Raw genomic sequence first — 7,854 nt, 5'->3', positions numbered from 1 at the left:
AATACTCCTCAAATTATTTCATAAAATAGAAAAAGAAGGAACACTTTGGAATTCTTTGTATGAAGCTAGTATTACCAATCCCAAAACCAGTCAAAGGCCCAACAACAACAAAAAGAAAACTACAGGCCAATCTTTCTGATGAATATAGATGCAAAATTTCCCAGTAAAATCCTTGTACACTGAATTCAGGAACACATCAAAAAAGATTATCCACAATGTTGGCTGTTTATTCTTATGGCTTTATATTTATGGGCTGGGGAAAATTCAACAGAGCATCACTTAAATTAGAATGTCACATGGTAGATACAGCATGTTAAATTCCACACTTCAAAACTGTTTTCTACCTCTGCATGGCTGGTGGGTTTGGGGGATACTACTAATAGAGAACCTAATGTAGAAGTTATTAGTAAGCACAGTTTGCTTATTGTCTTTTTTTCAAGAACAGAGACTGGTTCCTCTCCTCTTCAGAGACAGCAAACCTTGGATGACAGCACAGCCTTTGTTAACATTAGTTCAAGTTTCTTTCCTAGCGTCTGGGTTTCCAAATGTGTCCTCATCATTTCCAGCAAGGGAAAACTAGGAAGAAAAATAGAAATGTAATCTCTATTATTTTATTTTAATGTGATGGTCGACTTTTCTGTTCATAGTTATTGAATTTTTTTGTCTTCCTTCATTAAATATTTAATAAATAATAAAACAGACTATCCACCATGATCACATTAGCTTCATCCCAGGAATTCATGAATGGTTCAACATATGTAAATCAATAAATGTAATCCTTCACATAAGTAGATTCAACGACAGAAACCACATGATCATCTCATTAGATGCAGAAAACACTTTTGAAAAAAATTCAACATTTCTTCATGATAAAAATCCTAGAGAATATAGGACTGGAGATATATTTCAGCATAATAAAGGCAAAACACAACAAGCACAAGGCCAACATCATAACAGACAAAGAAAAATTCAAAGCATTTCCACTAAAATTAGAACAAGACACAGTCCCTTCATTCCTGTTCAATATAGTGCTTGAAGTCTTAGCTAGAGGGATAAGACAATGAAGGAGGTGAAGGGGCACAGAGAGGAAAGGAAGTCAAAGTATCCTTATTTGTAGATGGCATGGTTTTAGACTTAAAAGACCCTAAATAATCCACCAGAAAACTCCTAAAGCTGATGAAGAAATTCAGCAAAGTAGCAGAATACAAAATTAGCACACAAAAATCAGTAGCCTTCCTGCATAACAAGCATACTATGAAAAATAGCAGGAAAGCAATCTCATTCACAATAATCTAAAAAACTACCTTGGAATATATCTAATTAAGGAGGTGAAAGATTTGTACAATAAAAACTTTAAGACATTGAGGAAAGTAATTGAAAAAGATACCAAAAGATGGAAAGATTTTCCTTGCTTAATGATTGGTAGGACTAATATTGTAAAAATGGCCATCCTACCAAAAGCAATTTACAGATCTATTGCAAATCTCATCAAGATTCCAGTGCAATTCTTCAGAAATTGAAGAAATAATCCTAAATTTCATATGGAAATTGAAAAAAAAATCCTAACCCAAACAATCCTGAACAATAAATGAATAGTTGGAGGTATCATCATCCCTGGTTTAAATTATAATACAGAGCTATACCAATTAAAACATCATGGTACTGGCATAAAATAGATACACTGATCAATGGAATAGAATTGAGGACCTGAATTTAAGTCCATGTACTTACAGTCACCTGATTCTTGACAAAGGGACCAAAAATACATGTTGGAGAAAAGACAGTATCTTCAACAAATGATGATCAAACTGAAACATGTAGAAGAATGAAATTAGTTTCCTGTCTCTCACTATGCACAAAATTGAACTCCAAATGGATCAAGGGCCTCAATGTAAGACTTGATACCCTGAATCTGACAGAGGAGAAAATAGAAAATACACTTGAACTTAGAGACACAGGAAAGGACTTTCTGAACAGGACCCTGTGTAGGCATTAAGACCAATAATTGAGAAACAGAACTTCATGAAATTAAAGTCTTCTGCACAACAAAGGACACCATCATTTGAGTGAAGAGATAGCCTACAGAATGAGAAAAATCTTTACCAACTATATATCTGACAGGGGGTTAGTATCTAGAATATACAAGTAACTCAAAAAAAAGTAAACATCAGGGCTGGAGAGATGGCTCAGCGATTAAGAACACTAGTTGTTCTTGTAAAAGACCCAGTTAGAATCCCAGCACCCACATGGCAGCTAACAACTGTCCGTAACTCCAGTCCCAGGGGATCTGACAGCCTCTTCTGACCTCTGTAGGCATTGCATGACACAGGTACACTTACCTACAGGCGGGCAATACACGCATACACATAAAATAAAAATAATAATAAAATCAGGAAAATAACTTGATTAAAAATTGGAGCAAGGAACTAGTGAGTTCCCAAAAGATAAAATGCAAACAGCTGAGAACTATTTTTTAAATGTTCACCATTCTTAATCATCAGGGATATGAAAATTAAAAGTACTTTCCAATTTCATCTTACCCCAGTCAGAATGACTAAGATTAAAACAAAACCCAAAATAACAAATGACGGGGCTGGAGAGATGGCTCAGCAGTTAAGAGTACTGACTGCTCTTGCAGAGGGATTCCCAGCACCCACATGGACAGCTATGTACTGTCTTTAATTCCAGTTTCAAGGGAAACCAATACCCTCTTTTGGCCTCTGCACCATTGAATGACATGGTGCACTCACATACATGCAGGCGATACACTCATACACATAAAAACAACAAAACAAACCCCAAATGACAACAAATGCCGGGGTGGATGTGAGGAAAAGAGAGCACTTATCCATGTCCTATGAAAGTCCAAACCTGTGCAGCTGCTGTGGAAATCAACATGGAGTCTCCTCAAAAAGCTAGAAATAGATCTACTACATGATCCAGCTGTACCACTTCTGGGCATATATCCAAAGGACTCTATATTCTACTATAGAGATAGTTATTTATCCATGTTTATTGCTGTTCTAGTCACAAGAGCCAGAAAATGGAAACAACCTAGATGCCCATCAGCTGATGAATGGATAATGAAGATGATACAGGGGAGAAAGAGCATCCCCCAGACGTTCATAAAAGAATTTAAGAATGGACTCAAACAGAAGCTTTAGGACAATTTTATTAAGATTTAAATAGAAATACTCAGGGCACAGACAAGCTGTGCATCTCAGCAGCTGCCTCGAGGAGGAGAATGGTGGGGAGAAGGGGAAAAAATCATGAAGCCACGCAGGTTTAGAGCCTTCATGGAGGTTAGACACATGGGGACTAGTAGCCCCAAGGCAGGGAGAAGGAAGCTTTAGAAAAAATGTAAAGAAATACAAGGTGCTGGGGCAGCCCAAAACGTTAAAGAAAGCATGCTTAGAAAAGGGATATGAAGAAAGAAAAGAGAGAAATTATGCTTTTTTGAAGAATGGAGCCTCGTCAGTGGCCCAGGTCCAGAAGCACTGCACTAGGAGGTGGGATTCCAGATGGAAAACATTCACTGTCTTATTAAGGCACAAGTATTCCACCCATCTATTTAGCATGACTTAAGGTAAACCCACCTTCCTAGGGGTGGTTCTATGACCAGGTGATTGACCAGCGAAACTGGAAAGGTGGGTCTTCCAACAGATAGACTAGAGATTTATTTTTTGACCAGTCAATCTTATGGGGCTTTTTGCTACTCTAACAAAAATATGGTATACTTGCATAACAGAATATTATTCAGCTGTTAAGAAAAATGAAATTATAGAATTCACAAGTAAATGGATGGAACTGGTAACAATCATCCAGAGTGAGGTAACCCAGACCCAGAAAGACAAATGTCATGTTTTCTCTCATATGTGGTTACTAGTTTGAATTTTTAGATATGTGTTTTATTTGGAATATGCATAGAGGTCAAGAAACTAGTAAGGGTCCATGGGGAGCTTTCAACAGAGGGGAGATAGAATGTAGTGATATGAAGGGGAAAAGGAGAATAATGGAGCAGGAAGGGTTAAATGGGGTGGGGAACGAAAGGACAGGGTAGAGGAAGGAGTATGGGGAGGGATAGCTAATGCTAAAGCCTTTTGAAAAAGACATAGACACCTACTACCATGGAAGCATCCTAAAATATATACATATACGTATATAAAGAATTTAAATGGAGTTACCTTATAAAACAGGAACAATGCCCCTACTAGACACCATAGGTTAGCAAATAAAAAGCCCAGTGCCAGGAATGGGTTACCTCTTTTGGAATTGTTGGCCAGTGGAGTGCCATAGACCCTCAAATAATACTGGGTATTGGCACTGCTCTTGGTTACCCTCCAGAACTTGACAGGAAGACCCTACTGCTGAAGATACTACAAGCTTAAGCCCTAGAACATGGAGAAATCCATCTGGTACTGACCTCAAGGCTTCATCCCTACTGGCTAGCTTTTATAGTGCTTGAAGGTGCTATGCATGCTGTTAGAGGAGAAAAGTAATCATCAATTTTATCATGCTGTGAACCCTGAAAGCTGTAACAATGATTGACCTTGCAAGATATGCAAGGAGTTGTTTACTTCCTGAGCTTAATGAGTTTCCCTGAAGGATGGAATGTTACACCTCTCTTCAAAACATGCTGTGGTGGTTTGTGTAAGAATGTTCTCCACAGGCTCCAAGTATTTGGACATTTTGCCCCCAGTTGGTGATGCTGTTTTGGGAGGTGTTAGAAGGCACACCTTGCTGGAGGAAGCATGTCACTTTAGAGAGTTCTTAAGCCTTGCTGGATTTCCAGTCACTCTCTGCTTCTTGTGCTTGCTTGAAGATGTGCACCTCTGCTTTCTGCTCCTACTCCAGCCACCTCCTGCCACCATGCTTCCCTGCCACGATGAACTCTGATACTTCTGGAACTGTAAGCTCAAATAAACTCTTCCTTCTATAAATTCCCTTGGTCCAGTGTTTTATCACAGCAACAGAAAAGTAACTAATACACCTCCCTTTAGAACATCATGTTGTTTCCCTCTCTTTAGATGTTTTTTTGTTGACCTTCCTTTAGAACACTGTTGCTTACCCAGCTTCTCTCCAAGATGGAAGATTTTATCTTGGAGGAATTGGTACTCAATAAACCCTCAAACTCTAAGCCAAAATAAAGCCTTCCTCCCTCAAGTTGCTTCTTCTCTGGTAGTTTGTCACAGCAATGATAAAAGTATCTCAGTTCTTAGACATTAAGTCATGTTCATTTATTTTTTTCCTTATTGATATTTGAGGGTATTATTTCCTTATGCTTTATCTTTTCATCCCTGATATCCATTCTCCTGCATGGTCAAGTGTTCTGGTGGTACTCTCCACTGCATTTTTTATTTGGTTCACTAAGTTTCTCATTTTCAAATTTTCTCTTTTTTTCCTCAAAATCTCAATTTCTTTATTGAATTTTTCTGCCACGTTGGTGATTTTTTTTATCCATACTGCATATTTTTTCATCCATTTTTTTGACTCTTATCTTGCTGACTTTTGTCCAAAGGTCTTAGCGCTGTTGTCAATTGATAGCTTCTAGGAAAAGGAGAGTTAGTTTAAAGAAGTGTGACCCCGAAGGGTCAGCCACACTCCAGGGAATGGCTTTTACAATTTGGCCTTTGGATTTTTTTCTGATATTTCAGCCATTTCCATATCTTTGGATGCAGCAGTTGAGGACTTATGACCTTTTGGAGGAGACATGTTGCCTTTTCACATCTGTGTTATTGTGTTGCTATTTCTACATCTTTAGGGATAGACATTCCTTCTAGTATTATTTTTGTGTGTGTGTGTGTGCATGTGTGTGCGTGTGTGTGTGTACGTGTGTGCGTGCTCATGCATGCACTTGCACACAGACTTCTCTTCAGATCTCAATCATAATACTACTTAGAGAGGAAAAACAAACAGATATAACAGCAACACCACCAAACTGAGCACAATTGTGAACAAAAATTCCCAGAAACAATGCATCTCGAAACTGAACCTTCAATGAAGGCTGATCAACTGATAACAACTCCAGTGATTGTGAAGAGTTGGAATGCTGCAAGTTCAGCACCAAATTATCATTTATCTTGGGCCATCTTTTAGCCTCTTAAATAGCCATTCCTTGTCCACCTCTGTTTCTGACTTAACATCCTGTAATTGTGATTTTAAAAAAAAACTTTTGGAATGTATTGACTTAGCATACCACCAGCTTCCACCAACCCACATAATTAAGGAGGCTGTCAGATAGCATCTAAGGTCTATAGCAGAATTCTCCTCAATTTGCTATAACCCTTCTCTCTGACATATCCACCAATGTATTTGAAAAGTGCCTTGATTTATGGCTTTCTTTGTTCTGTTAGTATAAAACCATCATGAAACTGTTCCATATTGAAACATGGAATTTGGGGCAACCCCAATCTGTGTTTCTGGACCATGGTCACTCATATTTGGCTCCAGAATAAACTATCTTTTATCCCCTTTGAGGTGAAAGTTTTGCTTTTGGGTTGACAGTTTTGGTGGCCCATATAGGGGACCCTGAGAATGATCCACTTTTCATGAGGAGGAGTCACCTGGATGGAAACAAGTTACAGGCATGAACCCATTGAGTCCAGCCATCTGGTAGTGTCTCCTTAAGTGGATTGTGGTGAATTCTCTCTGGGGCTCTTTCCAGCCTCCCTTGGTTTGGTCAAGGGGTCTGTTTGTTTATTCTGAGCTGGTTGTTCAAGGATCCTATTTTGTAGATAGCTTTTTGGCTTTGATTTACTTTCAAAGTGCTCATTTTAAGGTATCATATTTGTTTGCTTCAAAAGTATTTTGGTTTCAACATTTGATTTTTGTTGCTCTCAGACCTCTGAAGGCATGTTTAATTCTCACCATTTCTTTGTTAAAACTTGTGCCAGGTGTGGTGGCACACACCTTTAGTCCCAGCACTAGGCAGGCGGATCTCTGTGAGTTTGAGGCTAGCCTGGTCTACAAAGTGAGTTCTAGGCCAGCTGGGGCTACAAGAAGACCCTGTCCCAAAAAGACCAAAAATAATCTGTTAGAAGTAATGTTTTTTCTTCTTACTTTTCTCTGGACACTTCTCCCATATCTCATCTAAGCAATGGAGAAAAGTTCTGAGGAAACCAAACAAATATCTAGTACTCGAGCTAGTTGTAGGTTTGATTAGTGTGTTAATTCAACTTATAAATGTAAGAAAAAATGTAAAAATCTAACTAAAAGTTAAGTTACCTAAATTGGGGAGCATTACTAGCTCTAAACTGGTTTATTTTGAATGCTTAACTAAAAGTCCTAGGTAATTTTAAAAAAATTTAAAATATCACAAATAGGCAGCCTGCTTTAATCTGAATGCAAAATAATCTGAAAAAGCAAAAGAAATTACAGAATTTGTAATTTAAAAATAATAAGAGCTCTAAAAAACTACCTGTGAGTTAAAAGGAGATATTTAAATTAAGAAATTAATTTTAAAAGTTTTAGCGGTTATATCAGAACTAAAGAGAAAGTCTGAGACAAGTCCTCCCATTCTCATCCCTTTCTCTGACCTTGCCTTTAATTCTTTATCTCCTAACAGAACAAAACTCTATGTGCTAATAGATTATGGCTTATTTTAAGATAAAAGAGTGTGTGTGTGTGTGTGTGTGTGTGAGAGAGAGAGAGAGAGAGAGAGAGAGAGAGAGGAGAAGGAGAGGAGGAGAGAATGCCATATTAAAAATTCCCATTTGTAAAGACCACTTTTCCTTCAGAAGCTATGCTCATACTTAGATATTATCTTATATTTTTCCTTAACTAGCTCTTTTGCTTTTAATTCTCTTGCTTAAGTCTACATTAAAATGTTTTTATATAGACTTTTAAGATTTTTTA

At 37.7% G+C, this 7,854-nt stretch overlaps 1 long non-coding RNA gene across 2 annotated transcripts in view; it reads right to left on the bottom strand.

Annotated features, from left to right (window-relative positions):
- Positions 1 to 224: 224 nt before the first annotated feature.
- Positions 225 to 7,854, bottom strand: part of LOC103748272 — a 161,388-nt gene continuing 153,758 nt past the window's right edge. For both annotated transcript variants that reach the window (XR_003846750.1, XR_003846749.1), the window contains exon 4: positions 225 to 576. This is a non-coding gene — a long non-coding RNA (uncharacterized LOC103748272). The remainder of the gene's footprint in view (positions 577 to 7,854) is intronic.

Source organism: Nannospalax galili, unplaced genomic scaffold, assembly GCF_000622305.1.
Source record: "Nannospalax galili isolate Female #2095 unplaced genomic scaffold, S.galili_v1.0 scaffold1065, whole genome shotgun sequence".
In the NCBI taxonomy this organism is placed as follows: domain Eukaryota; kingdom Metazoa; phylum Chordata; class Mammalia; order Rodentia; family Spalacidae; genus Nannospalax; species Nannospalax galili.
The sequence above is the reverse complement of the archived record's forward strand: the minus strand, read 5'-3'. Positions and strand labels throughout refer to the sequence as shown.